The sequence below is a fragment of the Amia ocellicauda genome, chromosome 16 (assembly GCF_036373705.1).
Source record: "Amia ocellicauda isolate fAmiCal2 chromosome 16, fAmiCal2.hap1, whole genome shotgun sequence".
NCBI classification, from domain to species: Eukaryota; Metazoa; Chordata; class Actinopteri; order Amiiformes; family Amiidae; genus Amia; species Amia ocellicauda.
In genome coordinates this window covers 4,634,828-4,656,964 of record NC_089865.1, presented here as the reverse complement: position 1 = coordinate 4,656,964, position 22,137 = coordinate 4,634,828, and the positions used below count along the sequence as shown (strand labels likewise).

The window sequence follows — 22,137 nt, the reverse complement described above, 5'->3', positions numbered from 1 at the left end:
TCTTTACTGAGATTAGTCTCATTTTATCCAGCTCTGAGGGCAGTTAATACCAACAGGGGCATGTCGTGCAGCCAGTTGAGTAAAGCCTTGTGAGTGGGGCATTAAAAAACATCAAGGTGTAAAAGGCAGTAATTAAGTTAATCACAGACTGTGACTCTAATGGGCATGAAAGTCTCGCCTCAGTGAATCAGACACGTCTTTCTGAAGAACGGGTTTTGGAAGTATCTGTGAAGGGGCAAGGTTTAGTGTCAAGCTGTAGGTCACTTTACCTCCCCCCCCCACCAGTTACTCTAATCACAGCTTTTGAAATGACAGAGGTGTACGTGTAGAAATGTTCCCTTTGCTATTGCTATAGAAGTATATCTTAAATGTGTCTTATCTTCAGTTATATTTGTCAAATGTATGATTGTTTTTCCAACGAATTAACTAGAAAGTGACAATGCACACAGAATTTGTATTTCTTGTCTTAAGGACTGTGATGACTGTGCTAATTTCTAATAGGCCGAGTTCATTTATTTATTTAACTTATGTATTTCTTGTGCACAGTGGCAGTCAGTTACAATCCCAGTTATTGTGTCTATTTTCTATGTGACACAGCATATTAATCATCCCATTGACTTTTAAATCACTTTAAACTTGATTGCATTTCACCTTAACTATAAATTCATTGAATAACTGAATAACAGTGACATTGATAAAGTAGAAACATGACTTAAAAAGCACTCTTACTACCTGAGGTTTTAGATGCTGCTTGTGTCCATATCCACTAGGAAACACAACACTTATAAGGAAAATAATCCCTTCTGAACAGCCCTACTTAAATAAAATATAAAATCATCCTAGGAGAATAAATTCACAATCAAAATGACTAGTCTATGACTCAGAGAGTGGTGTTGCACAAACGCTCACGAATAGCTGCAAGTGTGAGACGCAGGGTGCGGCCGTGGCAGAACTGTGATAAGTCACGCCAATGTACAGAAATCCTGTGATGCATCACATACTTTGTTTATGATAAATAGGACAGGAAGAACCTATGTCATCAAATTGTTGTTTGGTTGTAATTTTTTACGATTTCCCTTTCGAAGTAGCCTTTGTTCTGTTAGACAAAACAGCTGTAGCGAAACAGGACTGAATTAACCTGTTGACACCTTGCATGAAAGCGGGAATAAGATAAACAGTGCACAATGCAGGCTTTATTGTTGTTGAATGCCTCAGTGGCTTTTGTTGTTTACCACCACTTCCATAACTGGGACAAAACTGCTCCGTTTTCAGACACATACAGTCGCCCAACAAGTGGCCATTTCGTTTGTTGGTTTATCTCCACAACCTAACAGTTATCCCTTTCCAAGACAACTCATTTGTTAGGTAAAGGAAAAGCAAATGCAAATTTTGATCTTCATCTTGAAATCTTGATTAATAATTTCTCATTATGCTTTGTTTCCTCTAGTACTGCAGTGATAGATACATAATGCAGCTGCGTACTGTAGTGGGAATCTAATTCAGTGAAGCTCCATTCATGTTTTATTTTTTCCCAGGAATACTTAGTTCCTATGCTTACAGATTTGTTGGCTTACAACTGGGCAGAGGAGCTGTCCTATTTTAAAATTGTGTTATTATGCATGGAAATTATGAACAAACTATGCTTCTTAAATCTGCGTGGCTGAAATAATATACACAGGACATATTCCAAGAGGCTTGATGGGTTTTTTAATCTGATCTGTTTAACATGGATGCCACGTGTTTATTTATGTGCTTGTCCTCTGGTTGCTGAACCAGACATGTGTTGAACAAAGGTTGGATTATTTTCGTGGGCAAACACTGTTGAGCGAAGAACATATCTGACAACCCCAAGATCACTGCATGCTGTATTTATTTGCCGACTCCGTAGTGGACAAGTGTTTGGTGAAACATAACGGACACAGGCTACCTTCGTGCAAAGACAAAAAATTGTTTGTTTTTGTTGTTCCACCTTTGTAAGACCTCCTTCTTCACCGATTTTGTGAAACACAGTAAGATGTCCTCGGATACCCTGTGACTCAGGAGGCCCCCAAACAGAATTAATTTTTTCTCCTCACGTCCGAGATCAAAGCCTTCGCGCTGCCGAGTGCAATGGCTGTCAAGCGCTGTCGAGCTAAAAATCGGCGCACACCCCCCCTTCCTTTCAGAGTGTACTTCTGCTCGACCCGATTGTTACAACAGTTTCTAAAGCGTGATTATTCAGTGTACACTTTTGCTTCTTTGCCTGTAATTTAACTTCCGTGACCCAGTCAATCAGAGCTCTACTCAGAGCTGTCAGCTGTCCTTCGCAGCGGCTTCAGATGGTTCCACAATCCGGTTTCAGGAGGGGGCAATTTGGCTATCAAGCTCCTGACAATTTTGCGAATTTTAAATCTGATATCTTGCAATGCTACAAAGGACTCCATTCAGAGAGAGAGAGACTCGGAGGGGATGTGTGGTATCATTTATACTATCTGGGTAATCTTGGACCTCGTCTTGATATCCTGTCACTGTGCTGAATCGCCAAAGTCAAGGGTTATTACACTGCGACTGAGTAAAATGCCCTCTTTACTGTTAGATAATTAGCCGTGATTTGTCACAGAGCACGTGTGCGTTTTTTACCCTCTTTTTCTTCTGCATTTGCATCTCTTTTGCCGCCGTATAAATGGTGTGCCTTCAATCTCGGCACCGTTTAGAGCGTTTAAGCGAACAAGAAAGGCATGGCTGAAGGATGGAAAAAGGATTTGATGTGCGGATTATAGCCCAGCGAGCGAGGGCAGCATTGCAGTAGCACAGTGAGCACCTGTCACGGCTGGAGATCAGAGCACGGGCTTCATGCAGCTGTACTTTGGGGCTACTAGCAGGACAGTAGCTGTAAAACAACATCAAAATTAGTTGCACATACATTTAAAAGAACACCACTCCAAATCTATTAACTAGTCAGCCTGTATGTGGCCATAAAAGCTCTCCATGATGTCCCAGTATCATGTTAGGTGTGTGTCATCGTTCTTCCCATCCAAACAGGTGGAGAAAGAACTCAGTGAACCTGGCAGGTATCACAAGGGTGAGGTGGCGCTGCTAAAACTAAAACGTTCCCTGTCCCCACCTGAACCGCCCACTAATTCATACCTGTCGTGTTTCAGCAATCTGTTTGCTCTTTTTGAATTTGGTTTCTTTTTGTACAGCGATAAGAGTTCAAATCAGTCTCACTTTTTCTTTTTCAAGATGGGTTCTGCATTGCACTGTGGTTTATTTTCTGGGATTGGGGTTGGGGCGTGCTCCTCTGTGGTCCCCCGAGAACCTTTCAAAAAGAACAAGCCAACAGATTTGTATCCCGTATTGTGCTTTATTATTTATCGATCACATCTGTGAGCTGGATATTTTGGGCAACAAAAGCCAGAGGTATTTTTGTTGCTGGAAGGGGTCAAAGGGCACTCAAGTGGTGTGTGTGTGTGTGTGTGTGCGTGTGTGTGTGTGTGTGTGTGTGTGTGTGTGTGTGTATTTGTGTGTGCCACCCTCTCCCCAATATTGAGAACACAATGGCTTCTCTCACTGCGATTCCAAAAGAGGAATGAGATACACTTCAGCCTGTAATGCAAAGTTTTTTCAGGATATGAACTATGGCAAGAGGGTTTCAGATCACTTGGGGTTGCGTGTGAAAGGGATGTAATCATGTCATATTTAGAGCACATTAGGAAAATAAACTCCTGTCATATAGGTGCAGATGATTTGAAATTGATTTAAGAATTTAGGTCTGGGAATAAGTATACAAACACTGTGCCAAAGTTTTCAGATGGTGTAGGCTATTGTGAAACACTCTGACGTTATTGGATTATTGAGTGTGTGTGTGTGTGTGTAGTTGCCTCACTGCATATCTCATTGCCTTTGGCGTGTGCACAAGCTATCTGTTTTGCCTCTTGAGAGAGACAGTGTCAAATGCTTGAAAGGTGAGTAAGTTTATTATGTATGTACGTGCTGACCTCCAGCTTTTGGAAACAATTACCTGTGAAGGATTTATGACAGGAGCCATCAGCTGTATTTTTTTACTTTGAAATGAGAAAACACGGGAATAACATCACAGACCAGGCTGCTTAGGGTCATTTGTAGCAGGTTACGTAGGCTCGAATGATTGCCATACCAAGGTTGAAAACAATCCTACGTTACTTTCATTGTTTGCAGGGTGACATTGTTAACACATATGCCAAGGAGACAGAACAGATTAACCTCTTTTGTCTATGATTTATATGATAAGGTACATTTCATTAAGGTATTTTTCTTAAGTTGCAATATTTAATAATGTAATTGAGTGACAGGTATTCAAAGTGTTCCTTATGTTCTACACCAAAAGGTAGAGAGTTACTGTAATATCTGTTACAGTTTTAAGTATTAGGCATTATTGCATAACCACAAATAAAAAATACTTATTCTGTCACTTCAATGCAGCCAAATTTCTCAGTCTTGGCATGATGATTACGATCCTCTCACCAGGACTCAAACCTGTTCTGTGGCCTGCTGTAAATGTAAATGCAAATTCAACACGAGAAGTTTTAAAGGCGTGTTCCAGCCGTGTTTAAGATGCACTTGCTGAGTGGCAGGTGTGTTAATCGTTTTTCCTGCACGCCTGTCAGAACGTCCTTTTGCTGTTTCTCTGGTTTAATGTCCGCAGTAACATCAGGTGAGTTTTGACGATCGTTTCACAGTGAAAGACTTTGTCTGCTAAGTTGTGTGGAAATGAGTTTTATAAGAAACTGGAAGTTTGTGTTATGGCTTAACAAACGAAGGTTGTGAAGGCTGTGACACTGAAACACTTCCTTTACTGTATTCTAAAGTACATCTTTATTTAGTTTGGGTTATTCTTATGGAAGCTGTTGTATTTGCTAGGCAAACATATTGTTGACATAGCTGATTTGTGGTCAGTCTATAATCTAGAAGTTCGAGGATTTTTCAAGATATTTGTTTTCTTTTAACAGCATTTTAATTATAAATATTTTATAACAATACAAGTATTAATATAATATAATATAATATAATATAATACTCACGTAGTGAACGGTTTGTGATGCCTTATTCAATTCAGTATCATAATTAGGCTACATTATTAGACCTTAGATGTTTGTATAAATACACACACGCACACACATTTACTATGTTTTAATAGCATAATTAGTATTATAGATTGGATATATCTTGAATGAAGATGTGTGTGTGTGTGTATGAGTTTTCTCATGCACTTAGATTGGTTGATTTTGAAACATTTATTACTGAATTATTAGTAACTTGTCCTTCTTGGAGGAGAACAAAGCAGTGAATATAAATCTTGATAAGGGGTCAAGAACACAATTATGATTAGAAATATACATCAGTATCTTTAGTCAAAATAATTTGCATGAAATTATTATAGAGGATCTTATTTTCTTTAATTAGACACAGTCTCTTTGTTTCAAGAACATTTTCCGAAAGAAGAATCTACCCCCTTAGCAATTCATGTCTTTTAATAAAAAAATCAAAAACGATTTGTAGAATCTCATTCAGTTCAATTAATGACGGCACATTGTTCTACGTTTAAAGGTAAAGAAACGATGCAATCTTTGTGATCTGTGAGAAATAACTGAAGTGATTAAGCAGATTAGCACGATTAGTGGGATATAAGCTGTTTTATCGGAGTCGTTAAGCAAGAACAGAAGCCCATTGGCTGGCTGTAATACCACGGTGAAAAAGTGGTTTATTGTAATTGGTTTTATACATTTTAAGTCTAATGCAATGCCACAACAGTACTTTCCGATATATTTAAAATGTATCCATAGGCATTGTTTTAAGTTTTATGAGGCTGGTGCCGGAAAAGAAGAAAAATCGGCACACCTTGAATTCCATTGTCATGAAGGTCTTGTTAAAGTGTAAATCAAGACATTAAAAATAACACAAAGACGTTTCTAACTTGCTGCTGTAATTGTATTAAATACTGTATAATACTGTGTTCAAAAACATCTTCATAATGCCCCAAACCAACACACCAAATTGTACTGCTGCATCTAACGAGCACATACTGGCATCGGGTCCGGATGTTTTCTGACACACGCCCTAAAGCAGAGTCCTGTACCCATTATACCGTCGGCACGGGTGTCTTTCTAGTGCAGCCAAGTGCTGTGGAAGGAAAATTAAAATAAATCCATGAAGACGTATCTATGTGTGTAATGTTTAATTATGACACAAATTCGCACCTATAACTGTATCTTTCAGTCTAGACTCGCCCTCTATGCGTCCCATACTTTTGCCACCTATTGTAACATATGTATTCTACTGTTCTGTCAAAACAACCCCCTGTTATGTTGTGTGCTCATGAATATTCATTAAGCCCGCAACTGGTGATGATAAAGCATTCTTGTCATGCTATGTGAGATCACAGCTCGTTGAAATAATAATGCGAATGTTAAGGAGGGGTGTATCTAATACAATCCAGGTGCACCGCAAATGTTTTTTTACAGATAAAGCTTTGAATATTAAATTAAGCAGGTTTTCCATTATATAGATACAGAAAAATCACCACAGGAACTCCTTGACTTCCCACAATGCACCGCTTTGGCTAAGACATGTTAAATAGGTGGAGGTGACTGCCTTATTTAGATTGAGAGACAGAGAGTGTGTGAGAGAGACAAAGCAGAAGAACTGATCTGCTTCATGGTAACGAACTTTGAACTTGGATTTGAACTACGGATATTTTGCTATGTGCCTTGTGTTTGTTGTTTGTTGTTTGTTAGTTGTCTTTCTTTTATTTGCTTCCTACACCGCCACGTCTGCCCGCGTTCTCCACCACGTGTGATACCGTGTGGGCTTGGTCACGATGTCTGTGGCCCAGCACCGTGTCACACAATCTATATATGTAATGTTTCATTATTTAATCTTTCACACCATATAGCCTTGGTCCTGGAGAGCCACACCACACCGATCAGCTGTTCAATACATTGACCACCGAGCAGCTGAGCAATGCTACTGATTTGTCCAGGAGAGAATTCGCCATTTAGCATCATGACAGTTACTTCTCCAGAGTAAAAACAATTTTGCATTTCTTAATTTGGACTGTTCAGATAACCTGGCAGGCCGAATATACACATTATCAAATGCTAAAATATAGTCATACAATCCTGCCATATTATACCAACCATATTGATCTTTTAAAAGTGTATTTCCCAGGTAGCATCTATTTGACAAGCTTGAGACACCTCGGCCTCAGATGTCAAATTATCAGGGTGAAGCTCTTTCTTCTGCACTGACTGCAATGAAGCTGCAGATGGGTTTTTTAAGTGTGCCATGTTTTCCCGGCTCACAGAGAGGCAAGAGATCCTGATATGCTTTTCTCTGCAGATTCTCGTGAAATGCATCACCCTTGAAACGGGGTTTGCAATCCCTTGCACCGAGCATGGGGTGTGTGGATCTGAGCCGGGTTCTCCAACACAGGACTGAGTCCTATCAAATGACCTAATAAATCAAACATTATTGTCATGAGGGTTAGTGGAGGGCTGCAGCCACAAAGAATTTCAATTGCCTAGCCTCCCCAATGTGAATATCCCCATTTTTTATAATTTCTTGTTGTCTTTTTCACTATTATCCTTCAGTGGGATTATGGAGAGACTTCTATTTGATCTGTAATTCTTTTAAAATTGTGCCATGCCTCTATTTCACCATCAGGATTTTGTTTCTGTCAAATATATATTAATAAATGCTCATTTTATGGTTTGGGGAATTATTAATTTTACATTTTAAGTCTGACATATTACTAAAATGTAGACAGATCACAGCTATTTAAACAAAGGCAAGGATTGTGGCCTTTTTTTATGTTAAATATACATTTTGTGTATATTTATGTAACATCGATTTCATATTCATATGTTTTGTTTTTTAAGCAGCACACTTTCTAAAGCAATTAGCATGGATGAGAAATGAATGCATAGAATTCAAAATGACAGTGCAATTAAAACAGGAAATAAGCTGCGTGCGTTGCTATTTGACAGCACTTGTTCCTCCTTTAAAAGAGGGGGAAAAAAATCCCCTCCAAGCCGTTTTGTATCAATATTCATTGTATTAATAGGGATTGTGTGTGTTTGTACCAATTCAGTCAAGATCCATCAAACAGCACCTCAGACATTTTAGAAACGAACTCACACATCTGGAACACAGCAGCGCACATCCATTATTCAGGTTAAAAGTTTAAACGGCTGGTAAAGGCAGACAAGACGGATAGATGCATGTCAGGCAGTTTTCACAACAAATACACAACCAATGAAAGCAAACTGATGCCATAAATGGTGGTGCACTCAGTGTCTTAGCAGATATTTGTTTCTCTATTCCTTTATTAGATAGGAAAATATGTTATGGTTTCATCCGTATTGTTTTAGGTTGTCATGAATTCAATAAGGGAGATCATCTATATTTGCAAACTGCATCTTGTTGTAAAATGTAAAAATAAAAATAACACATACCTCCCATGGAAGCAGATTTGTAGTAAATTTGAATATCTGTAATACAATAACTGTTTACAAATATATGCTTTCCATTGGTACATTTTAATTATTCAATTGGAAGATTAAATCAATTATTATTCCTCAATGCTCACAATCCAGGAGTCTGTGTAGCCTGAGACTATTTTATCCCACCATGAGACATCAATTATTTGCACGAAGTTCTTGGCAGACATTTTTTTTTTTTGGTGGGGGGGTTAGTTTTTTTTGTTTGTTTATTACATTCCAGAATGGCAAGTTGTTTATAAATATTAAATGCAAGGAGACATTTGAAAGGCAGATCTGTGCAGAGTTTGTTGTAAGACACTGAAATTTGTATCCATTCTGTCCCAAAACACAGTAACATACAATCTAATTGTGCAGCACGTTGTGTCACGTTTCTGGTTTGAGCACCACGGATGTAAAAAGATGAGAGATACTGAGCTGCTTAGGGGAAATTTATAAAATAATATAAATAAGTGGATATGCAAAGACACAGACACATTGCTATTTACCTTTGAGGCTCATTAAACAAACCAAAGACTGTTGACTGCTGTCTAAAATTATCTGGATGTTGTTGTTGTTGTTGTTTATTTACATTTACCTTTCAAGAAAATATACTTGCAACTAGGATGTCTTCAAAGCTGAGACACAGTTAAAAATGACCACTCTAGTGTAAATGTTCATTATGTGAGATTAAAGTAGTTTGGTTGGATAGTCAGTTGAATAATACCTGTCACAGGAATTTGCACCTAGAACAGTGTAAACAGGTTCATTGATTCTGTCAGTGCTCTTCTAGAACGCACACCCAGGCAAAGATGACTTTACTGTGAACTACAATCTAAGAACTGAAAAATGAACTTACTGTCAGCATATATTTACATACTATGCTGTTATTTAATTTGACACAATGTCCATCTTTTAATGACCATTCGTACAGGCAAAGACGAGGACAACAATTCCTTTAGATTTGTATATTTCTATTCCAACACATGCAATACCACAGATAAGCCCCTAATCCCTACATGCCTTGTATACAGAGTATGTTCAATGGCATTTTAAGTCAGTTTCATATTATGCTGTGGTACAATGTTGTGGTACATTGTTAAGCTAGTCCAAATACCAGTTTTATTTGGTGTAACACACTGATGAGAGAGAATATTACCAGAGAAAGATTCCGGTCCTTCGCACTTAACCCGAGGTCTCTGGGTTTCGCCGTTCCTGCAGAGAGCAATTACATTTTAAAAACAGGAACACAACTGTACAGCGAAGCCCACGAGCTTTGCAGGAGTAGACGCTGTGCTGTGATGGTGCGTCTTAATGTTTCATGGAGACGCCAGCGCGCTGCACTCCCTTCAAACTGCTGCCAGGGGGATTTAAAACAGGTGATTTAATCCAACTTGACAAACTAGTTAAATATTGACAAGCAGCGGAAGAGCTTAAGCGCTCGGGCTGGGAGACCCTCGCCAGCGACAGGCTTCCTGCATCATTCCAGCGCTGGCATTTTCACCAACAGCAGCAGCAATAAGGGGAGAAAGAGGTTGAATAAAAAGAAAACCAACAACAGCAAGAGAAATGAGCCATTTTGGAGACCATGCCATTGTCTCTGTTTGTGGGAGATTGTGCAACATTCCTCTGCTTCAGCTACTGCTGGTAAGTCCGTGTTGTGGCTTTGCTAATGCTTGTGCATGTGTGATTGAGGCTCATTACAGTCATCCTCGGCTCCCGGGTCTCGGCTGCCGCTGTGGGGGATGCAGCCGGTGTGACACACAGAAAAGCCGTCCACGTTAACGGAATAGGTTGCGAGCGGCGATGCATTATGTTGGTTATGTAGGTCAGTGACCTGTCAAGGGTGGAGAACGGCACGGGAGATCATCCGTGCTCCAGATGACTTGCGTGTCACAGATTCAACACGGATTCTGAAGATATTCCTGTTAAATGCCCATTAAGCACCGCATCGATGTGTTTTGGCCGTGCCGTAGCCGAGCGGGAAAATGTCCGGGCCTTGGGGAGCGGGAAGAATTTTTGTGGCCTGAAAAGACAACGCATTAAGATTTAAAAATCGAATGGTTTCCTAGCGGTGGCGTCTTAAAGAACATCCACCCACATTATATTTGTGTCAATATTTGTAGGTCTCAAATGCTGTCACTAAATGTCCTTATAGATGAATGTAAGATGTTGCTTTTTTTTGTTGCATTGTGTATCAGCCCACAACCCAGACGGACCACTCCTTTGAATTATTTACCCAGGCGATTAAAACTGTGTGACTTCTGTGTGCAGTTTATCCTGTGGAGCGTTTTTGCTGGAATTTCTGACGGAGCCAATTAGTTAATTAAATTATACCTCATCTATATTTGAGCAAATCTTTCAATTGATGTTGCCTTTGTGTTCATTCTTTGGTTTTTGCATTGTGAGCCAAACGCAGGGTCCTGTTTTCAGAGAAATATCTCTAAGTAGCACACTGGCTGGATTAATCAATTTTTCTAATAAAATCAGTTTGCTGTGCAGAACAGTCCAGTGCAGAACATGTCAGTCAAAAACATACATGTATTATTAATGTTATTATATTTATAATCTTAAACACTCATCTTAAATGATGTTTCCTGGGAATATTCAGTTCATGTCACAGTTCTACCTGTGTGGGCACCCTTGCTTGGCCCAAAACGATGTCATGCTATGTCCAGATTGGGTTTGGGTTTTGTGGCACATCTGAGCATTTGCTCCTTAAGAAAATTAAGTATTTCACAGGCTATAATCATAACTAATGCAAACTGGTATATCCGGTCTGAATTTAGTTTAATTTGAACTGATGTATTTGAAAATACGGAATATGGAATCTTTCAGACAAGGAAAAACATTCCCCTTTTGGTGAACATGTATTTATTTATTTGTTGTTTTCGACTCGATCTTGTCAGGTGACCCACGGGGAGTCGTGCGCTTGTCTGAGAGGAGAGTGTTGATTTCTCTGAGCAGAAAGTCTCAGTGTGAGGTTAGGTCAAGCAGTGAGGATGATGAGATCAACCTCATCCTCCAGGGTTCAGTTTTCCAGTCAGCAACCTCTGTTCGGCTTCTCCCGTGAGAAGAAAGGGAAAGAAGACAAGAGCCAATCCCCCTCTTTCCCCTTACATTTGGGCTTGGGCTTGAGGTTGGACACGTACAATTATCAGAGGACAGAAAATTACAGATTCCAGAACGATGATTTACAAGTAGAATCATAATTACTTAATTTCCTTTCTTAAAATTGGTTAATCTCTGTGTCAGCATCCATCATATTTATACTGCGCGAGTCCTGCCCAGGGTCTGCTTAGATGCACGACGGTGGCTAATTTATTTCTCACTTTAGCAATAACCTGTGTTATTGGACAGGTTAGAAATATTCTGGCAGCGAGCAGATGGGCCTAATTCTTCTGTTTCTTTGGGGAACCAATCTAATTAATTTATAACTGTCCTGAGTCACGGAGAGAGAGAGAGAGATTGAGTGGGAAAACATGTAAGATAATGTTAACCCAGCAGAAACGGCAGCAATTAATAAAGTCTGGAAGAGGTGACGGGAGAAACAATAGACTTACTGGGCTCTTCATCGGATGGGGTGTCTTGAAATAACTTCTTCTGATTTTGTGTTCAAATGTCACGTGTTGTGAAGTTGAAACCGATCGAAAAACACAACAAATGTACACAGAAGAAAAGCTTAATTAATGGATTACAGGACATCCTTCCTTGGTGTTTTTACCTACCCCGTTAGACCAAGTAGTGTGTAATTAATAAGTATATATATGTGTGTATGTGTGTTTATGTTTAAATATCTGTTACACTAATATGCTCTTATTAACCCTGACTATTAATACAAACACGTTTTACTCATCAACACAATTAGCGAGGATATGGTTTTAACCACGTAGCCTCATAAGTGCTTTGTGGGAATGTAATTTAGAGTCGGTCTGCAGGAATGTACAGATGTGTGATTCACAGCCTGTTGTGTCCTGCAGAAATTGGAGCCATATGATGAACCCGTCACCGCGGCAAGGAATTGTGTTACATGAGAGAGTTAAGCTCTTGTGTTCAACCTGACAGGACCCAGCGCCCAGATTTAGGGTCTGAACCCATAAACCATCCGAGAACGGAGTCCATGAACATCCCCCCGCGGTCCTGTGTCGTACAGGTTGTGTATTGACTGGGATGGGATGAAGCTATTGTAACAGATTGGAGTTTTATTACAAATGTCACTACAGTGCGTTTGGATCAAGAAGATTTAGGAGTCGCGGATAAATAGGTAGATAAATAACAGCGGACAAACACATCCACTTCGCCCAGATGGTGTGCACTTCAGTTCACCTTTACTGTTCTTGCTTCTGGTTTGTGTTTTCCCCTCCTGACAACAGGAAGGAGACCCCCCGCTCGCTAATAGTGACTGAGAGCTTCAGAGTAACTGTGGAGTAGCGTGTGTGTTTATTTGTCAAAGTGTGGCGATCCGACGATAAATGTTATGGTGGGAAAACATTGTGGGAATTACAGATATTAGATGGGATCATTCTTTATTTGAATTCGAAACAACCATATCAGAGAACAACGACCAAATAATGGCAAGGCAAGAATCTGGTAATGTAATTCATTTTAAGTGGAATCCATTTTACATATGGCCGGGCACAAGAAGAATATTGAATTAAGTTTTATGTACTGAATGCCCTAATAACCTATCCTTTCAGAAAACGTTTTTCAAGTGCTTAATGGAAAACAGCTTTAAGACCCCCTGACACTGCATTGTACTGCGATGGAATGATATGAGAAGTACTGTGTAGGATATAAATAATAAGAAAGTCATTGAGAAACAATATCCCACTCACAGGAGCCCGTGTTTCAGGCCTATTGTGCACAGAAGAGCATTTTGTGTTCACGGTCTGCCAGACACACAACAGAGACTAAAGTAGCTGACGAATCATTTCTGTAAAGACTTGATGGGCAATATTACAAAAATGTCAGTTACCGACTTCCACAGTCTGTCCATTATCGCTATTTACAACTTACTCCCTAAAGACGGCCCTGAACAAAAAGAGCAATTGAAGTAAAATCACCTGCATTATAATTAATTATGAATCACAATTTAATCTTGAGATTTAAAAATAAATAAAACATTTTCTTTATCTAACGTGTAACTAAAACAATTTGTGTGGATGTTCCTCTGCACACCTACTGTATTGATTACCTTGTGTTTGCGAACATTGGCTGGAGTCTGCCATGCGGATCGTGCTCTTGAGATAAGACGCGTGCGGGAAACTGTCCAAGGACAACCTACGAGCCGCGGTTCTGTAATTCTGCTTCCGACCGCTCAAGATTTGAAAACAATTCTCTTTATTTGCATAACTGATGTGATGGACGCTATTGTAGCCTCTCTGCTCGGCCCAGTTGAGTCCCTGCTGATGCCTGCATTATAGGGAGCATTCAGCACACTTTCTTCACAGGACAAAAGATCACCTGCTTTTCAGCTGTTTCGGTTTGCCAGAGCCTGGGGGGGTTTCAGGGCTTTTGTTGAAATCTGTAACTTGCGTACAATGGGAACAGTGACTGAACTGCACAGTACAGCAGAAACCTGCAGTGTCCAACCACGAGCTCTGTACACCTTCTTTTTTTCTCTCTTTCTTTCTTTCTTTCTTTCTCATATTGCCCCCCAAAATAACTTTCTACAGATTGCTACAGATTTGTTGCACGGGCAGAATGATTAAGATTGGCTGTATACAGATGGGAGCTGAGCACTATTGTCAACAGGACTGGGTACCAACTGTCTGCCTTGCGTTTACAGCCTCTTAGATCTCATTAGCCCTTTCAGGTAGACATTTACTTTCTGCCTCAGACAAAGTGTTTTATGGCAGACAGAGTAATGTCATGCACTCGTGTTTCGTGCTTATGAAAACTAAGCAGTGTTCCTGCATAACTTTTTATACCTAAAAGGCCTAAAACAAACATCACATCAGGAAGAGCAGAAGTATAACTCACTTCCGGTTAAATGTAAATGTTTGTTCCATGGTTTTTATTTAAACATTTCAGTTTAGGATGTCATAGGATAATACTAATAACACTTCTTAATATAATATACTAGATAATGTCTATATTCCCATGTCTCTTTCCTTTGCCTCGAGCAAAAGCTTGTTTTTAATCATTCGATAGGGGGAAATTGTTTTCTGATGCAGTTTATATGTCAGGTTTCCTGTCAAAAACATTTGGGATTTAAAACAGAAAATAATTCCTAAACTGATGTCTTTAAAGAGCAAACGCATCAATAAGCCCGCAGCCCTGCTGTACAGATACACAATAAGTGTGTAGTGACCTTCTGTCCTCTCTTACTGACCTCGTTTGTTGAAGTCTGATCGTTTTTGTAAAGTCTTTGTATTACCCATATGTGAACGTGCATAGTCAAGAAAAATTGAATGGTTTTCAGGAAAAAAAAAATGCTTTTACAGTAAAGGTTCTGGCGTGGGCTAGATTGTCATTGCCTCACAAGGTGATTGTCAAATGATGACATCACCCAAGGCAGTAAATAAATACTGCACTCCTCAAGATATGTGTTGATGTCGTGTACGCAATACTGACAAATATCAGCAGAATCATATATCGTATTTTTCTTTTCGGTTGTGTCAAATTTGCTTTATGATTGACATCTATCTTCAGTATTCCAAAGTGTATCGGAATCTGCCCGGCACTTGCAGGAACAAAAATCTGTGTATTAAGTTCAGTGTGACCAGAAAATAAAATAAAAGATCACACAATCTTGACATGTGGCAGCATTGGAATAGGGGCTGCCGTCTACTGAGTGCCACATCGTGCTGCTATAAGCTTGTGTACAATTTGCTAAAGGTAATACTTTCTTAGAAGCTATTAAAGGGGGCGGTTGGTTTTTACACAGATGTGATATTAAATCATATACTTTATATCTGTGTGCTATAGGCCTAAATTACGAATACACGTTAGGCAACCACATAACGAGGAAGATGTAGAGAAAAGTATGTGGATGTGCACATTCAAGTGACAGATGCAATCGGTTATACATCTTCTCTGTGCTGTGTAGCATTGTTATCATTAAAAACACACTGAAGTGTACTACTGGCCCTCAGCCTTGGCTCTCCATTTTCTTATCAAATGGTGTAGATGCAAATCTGAGTGTCTGGATTCTTTGTATGTAAAGAGACAATGCACAACACTCAAATGTCCATTAAAAACAACACAACCAACCTCTAAAAATCCTGAATAGCTTGATTGTTGCTCGCACATGATTCGTCCACAGATAAATCACATTAATAGAGACAACCTTGTGGTACTAAATGTTTCACTAAATCTCCTCATAATAGACCGAACTGTTATTTGCATGTTTTACGGCCCCAAACCAATAAGCCCCCTGCAGGTGAAATGCTTGAACGTTAAGTAGAGAGTCAAGGACCCCTTGACCCTCCGGCCACTGAACGGGGGGGTGGTGGTCAGCGGGCTACCATGCTGTGCCGTAACCTCCATCTGGCCAACCAGCTGGCCCGGAGACAGATGGGAGGGGAGCTGGGAGTAGCTCAGGGGGAGAGCCGGCGCACATATCAAAGGGTGGGTCTGTCAAGGTGCAAGAGGCCACAAACTCTGCTGCCCTGTCCTTTGTGGTGCTGGTGAAAGGGCTGTTTTAACACGGCTGTTTGGACGCACGTCGGAATTAGCCACAGGGAGGTGTGAGTGTTTTCTGAGTGTCCCAGCTTGGTTTAAAGAGGGTTTTAGTACCTTCAAGATGTCTGTACTCCTGTGTGATCAGAGAGCGGTGCTGAGTGTGAAAGTGTGTGGTATCCAGCCTCAAGGTAAGAACTCATCAGAGATGCAACAACAATCATTCCATTCTTAAGGAGTAAAACAGTAGACAGACATTGAAGACGGCCGTGATTTTGAGAGGGTTCGAACGCTCACTCAGTTGACGGCACAAGTACAAACCAGACCTCAGTTCTGCAGTAGGTAGTGTGCCTCTTCTCCACTTTGAGCCGTGCTGTCATTGACGTCTAGAAAGTATTTAGGGAAAGAAATATTTGACGGGAAGTTTGCACATGGGACTTCAAACGCTCACTTCTGTCTGAGATATTGAGACACGCAGGGGCACGTTTCGACATAAAGAAAAAGATGGAGCTTGAGTTTTATAGCAGGGGCGATCTCTGGGTTTTCTGTGCACCACTCAGGAACTCACTTTTGATTTAGCATCCACGTATATAGTCTTTTAACATCTCCGAATATGCCTCCACGCCCGTATATTATCGTGTATACCGTATATAACTCTTCAAACTTATTCGAATCGCTTTATTTTACAGATATTAGCCACACAATCTAATACGAGATGCTGTAAGCAGAACAGAAAGTGAATATACCACGTGGACACAAATCCCTCATTTCACCCAGCCTCACTGGCCTAGCCGTGCTAATTCAGAGGAGAATAATCGGTTTCACTGGAGTGAAGTAAATGACTGACAAGGCAATCAGTGCGCATTGGAGAGTGAGTCCTGAAGGAGACACACACTTTCATGCTTTTTTGGGGACGGGTTTATCAATGTTACACAGTGACAGTCGGAGAATTAGTGGCAGTAATGGAAAAGAGATAGTGGAAGTGGGTTATTGCCTATAGATCCCCTCAGTCACTGCTCTGGCACCATAATGCCGTGCGATAACCCCTTGTATGCAGCGTTGATAGATTGTATGTCAGTAACTGGCATTAATTGCTTCACAGACTTCACTGTTGGGAATTGACAAATTAAACCTGAAGTGTAATGGAAACGTGGCGTAATTCCCATAATTATGCATGGCACTTTGAAGGAGTTTGTCTTTTGATTATTACAGTCCACTTACACTGTTAATTTGGTTCTTCATTTGGACTTAATAATGATACAAAAACCCTGAAATTATGACCCATTGTAGATTAGACAGTGCTGACCGTGAGTTCATTTTTCCTAATGGGATTAGTGTCGTATGTTTTTGTTCAAAGTGCTTTTGCGGGGAGATATTTATCTGTGTGGAGTGGTCGAGATTGTCTTTGCAGGCACTGTTGAACTAATTCACAGGTTTATTATCAAACTTTAAATAGTTTATTTTCATTATACCACAATGTAAAAGCAATAGTTCTTTGAGAACCACCACAATTACACTTGAAGCCAGTTTCAGCACATTACTGTGTGATGATATGAATGGTCTCTCATCAGCTGGGGTTGATGTTACCTTGAAAATTGAATTATTATATATTTTTCTGTAATACAACATTTTTTTTCGGTTTAATATAAGGGTTTTTGAAGTAGAGTATAAAAAGCATGCAGATTCTTCTCAAGATCATTTTCAATCTCTGATATTGTATGAGTGTTACACACGTCCTGCTTCCTCTAACTAAACCTCCTGTCTGTGATTAGAGTCCTCTCCTCTAAATTACTTCTCCTTCTCCAACGTGTTCAGCCCATTCCCATTGCCTGGAGGTGCCAGCTATTTCTGGATATTTTTTATTGGTTATAAAAACTAAATTTAGTCGATATCCTTTTATTAGAGTCAACCCTTAATACTGCTTGAAGCTAACCTTGTCTCCACCATCTGCAAACCTGCACTGTATGAATTACCACGGAGAAACACAAGCACAACAAACCCCTGGGTTGGCAGCCGCATGGACTTATTTGATCTGCCGGTCAGGAACATGGCCTTGAGTGTCCATTCCTGGGTCTGAAAAATTGCTCTGTCTCCGTGTCGGACACTCACATTTGTTGTGATGGTAAGGAATAATGTTCCCCTTTCAGCATCTGCTAGGACATTTCTTTCCCGATGTGTATTCCTCCACTGGTGTTACAGTATCCATGTATGAGAGTGTGTGTCTGTGTGCATATCTGCGTGTGTGCGTGTCCATGTGTGTGTGTCTGCATGTGTGAGTGTATGTGTGTGTAAAGTGTCTGTGTTTCCGTGTGTGTGTGTGTGTGTGTGTGTGTGTGTGTGTGTGTGTAAGTGTCTGTGTGTGTGTGAGTGTGTGTGTGCATGTGTGTGGCACATGTGTGCGTCCCTGTGTGTGTTAATGTGTGTGTGGGTGTTTGTGAGTATGTACGTGTCTGTGTGTGTGCGTGTGTGTGTGTGTGTGTGTGCGTGTGCGTGTGTCACATGTGTGTGTCCCTGTGTGTGTTAATGTATGTGTGTGTGTGTGTGTGTGTGTGTCTGTGTGTGTTAATGTGTGTGTGGGTGTGTGTGTGTGTGTGTGTAAACATTCTGTGTATTGAACAGAAGCCAGGAGCCCCTCAGTATCAGTCCCTCCTCCTCTAACGTGATCTGATCTCTGTATTGAGGATCGACTCACATTAACACTCTGATTAGAGAGCAGATGCCGAGTGAGCACCGTCTCTCAGATCACTGGGTTTTATTCCTGGCTTTGAATATGGAAAACCAACTCCAATTTTATATGTGAATGAAGAAGGAAGCCATGCTGAAAATTGTTTAAAAAAAAAACATGCTTCCAGAGTCTTGATATAATTCCTGCATATGACTGTGTGGCAGTGTGATGTGTATCTCCGGCTGTGGGCACAGGATTAGCCATCGCAATCGTAACACAAAATAACTGTGTTTGAGAGGAAATAGGGGAGTTGAGGAAAATCAGAAGACAAACATCTCCTTTCCAGGCCCCAGTCCTCCGCTGTGTGGAAATGTGGGGCATGACTGTAGCACAGTAAAGCTCCTTCAGTTGGATTCCCTCAACAAGATGCGTAGTTAAAACAAAATCGAACTGGAAACTAAAAGTAAAATGAAAAAACGCACTGTCCTCTGCTCTTATTTAATCGGGTAGATGGACTATGAATACGCTGTACTCTGCTGCTATAGAGATCGCTGTAACAGTGTCACCCTGAGGTTTATAACTGAAGATCGGTTGTCCAGTTCTTATTGCACTTTGAAAATAAAGCTCCGCGCTGTAGGGATGTATCAAGTCGACTAAATCAAGCCTGGATAAAATAGTTGAATTATTTTATTAAACCACTCTTGACCTATTTTTATGCCGTGGGCAAGAAGCCAGCTTTAGTTCAGGCAGATTGTTTTTTAAATCCATCATTGTTGCAACTTCATAAAATGTGTTTCATTAAGTGTTTCAGGGAAAAATTAACTGTTGGGCGAATTGAGCTAAACATTTATTTTCAACCCATTCTTATTTCCAAGGGTTTTATAATGCCAGGGTTATTAATAGTACATTTTAAGTGGTTTTAATGCACTTTTGTTCTTGAAGGTCACCTCGCTTCCTGTGACTTTATTTATTTATTGACTTTGTTTTACTGCAGTGTAGTGATAACGTGTGTGTATATATAACCAATATAATATAATCTTCTCAGAAATTATTAGGTCCAAGACCAAAGTATTCTCTTTTTGTTAGAGATTGAAAATTGCGTAAAAACTCTCAGCCACTTTCTTGGTAACTAGCAATCCATAGTTTAATGAATAATTCATCATGAGATCTTCTGACCTGGGCTACATTTGTAATGTTTAGCTTTAAAAGCAGGAGGATTATCTGTGGAAAGATAAAAGCATAGGTCAGTGACCCCCCTCTCTTTTTAACTATCAAGAGATGATATAGCATCCGTGGCTGTTGATGTTAACTGGACCAGCCAGTAATGAAAACCAGAGGTGATGTCAAAAGCTTTAAATATGGAGAACTGAGAAGGAATCTCAGTTCTCCTAAAAATAGACCTCTGTAGGGTGTAATGATTTATACGGACTTTCCTTCATAAGTCTTCATCTTATTAATCTCCGGCGTTTCCTCTCATGCATAACTGTACGGAGAATCACATGGGGCAGATTCGGGTGAGTTGGAAAGAGCTGGTTTCTGAATTAAACGCGATAAAACAATGTAAGCTTTTGATGACAGGATATAAGTCGGCCGTTGAAGGTTTGTGAAAATGACACCCATGATGGGAATATATCAATGTTTTGGTGTTTTGTCATGAGGTTCCCCAGTGGATTTTCTTTTTTAAGCTGAGGCATAAAAATGAGCAGCATCACATGAACTATATTTCAGGTTTAAGACTGAAGTTTAAAGACTGACATTGTTGCTGGTATTGCCAGGATATTTCTACTTCTAACAGCAGACAAACGAGGCGAAAGGCATCTGAGAGAAATGAAGAAATATGATGTATTGCTGTCTGATGGAATCTGCACGAGATTAAAGCGACCTTTTTCATCAAATCTCACTTTTTCAGTGTATTAACCAAGTCCACTGGGGTCTAGGGTGTGTTTGCAATGGGAAAGGCAGCAAAAGTGGTGACTTTGTCCATAAGATGTGGACCTCCTGTGGTTGTTTGACATAGTGAGACTTCTGAGGAGAGAAAGAGACATGTCCATACGGTACATCAAAGCTGGTGACACTCACTGCTCTAGGCTTGGGATGGCTCCTATAAACAAACTGTGATCATTACACTAACTTGACTGATTCTGTAGAGCAGGGAGAGTAAATATGCCTTTTTTCTCTCCATGGTCTCTTTGCTGAAAGTATACATTACATTTGCATTTTGAAGACCAAAAGTTAGGGATAATTATGAAAACTCCTTGGTTACTTTTTTCAACTGTAACTGTATATATTAGAAGCTGACTTTTCTTGCAAGCGAGTTTTAAAATACTGTGCAAATCTTTCAGGATGCATCCCAACTCATAGTTTATAAATTCAAATGATTAATCTAGAGACATTATTTAAACTAAGTCAGCTTCCCCATGATTGCTTGAGTACAATCTCGCACTCTATAGGAGAGTCCAGTCACGGTGTAGGGTGTACTGGGGTAGTTACTGTGCATTATTTAAGTTATTTATATACCTCAAGTCATAAGAGTCAAGTTCCTGCCAAAACATCCAGGCCGTGTTCACTTAAAGTACTCGAAGTCTGGACTGGAGCCAAGCTTTCCCGTCCCACATCAGTACTGTTTTTATCGAGTCAATTAAATGCGAGACTGAAAGGTTTTACATAGGAGACCTCCATGCGACTGAATCACTCAGCTGGGTTTAAAGTTGTTCTCTGAATACATTGTGCAGATATTATTTATTGTAACGTTTGGTATTATTTCTCTCTTTATTGTAATTCAGTAGCACAGGCAGTTCTCGCTGTCCCCAAATTAAAATTGCCCAGTAGTGACGCAGGTATTGTATTGTATTGTATTGTATTGGTAAGAAATTGTAAGTGGTATAACCTGTGTTTTTGATCTTAATCTTGTACAATTTTCATAATTCATACTGTTGTGTAATGAACTTCCACTCGTGGGCCATCATGGGGGTTTCATATTGTCTGATAATGTGTTTGAGCTGGGTGTTAGGTCAATTTAAACTGTAGATTTCACCTTCCCATTTCAACGCATTCGAAGGTTTACTGAGGACAATGTTTACAAGTGTTGTTGCATTTAAAAATGATTTTTCTGGACTGAAAGGTGCCTTTTTACTACCATGCCAAGTTGTAACTTCATTTCAGTAGAGAAGCTGCTTTTTCAGTTTATTATCAATTCTCAGTATTATTAGTTTGATTATAATGTCACAATATATTCCTTTTTCAGTGCGTGACAGATCTGAGCACTCATTGTTTCTACTGAGCTGGTATCGAATTGAAGGGGACCGTATGAGAGGGGACCTACAGTTAGCAGGACATTGAAGACCAATTTGTTCA

The 22,137-nt window shown here is 39.9% G+C and overlaps 1 protein-coding gene across 5 annotated transcripts in view; it reads left to right on the top strand.

Moving 5' to 3' along the window:
* LOC136711978 (nck-associated protein 5) overlaps nt 1–22,137 on the top strand; it is a 187,571-nt gene that overhangs the window by 25,498 nt on the left and 139,936 nt on the right. The window contains exon 1 of one of the 5 annotated variants that reach the window (XM_066688608.1): nt 4,575–4,672. The exons of 3 other annotated variants lie outside the window; for them this stretch is intronic. The gene's annotated coding sequence lies outside the window, so the exon portion shown is untranslated. Of the gene's footprint in view, nt 1–4,574; nt 4,673–16,118; nt 16,310–22,137 lie in introns of those variants that run through there. One more of the 5 variants, XM_066688609.1, reaches the window with a different exon arrangement.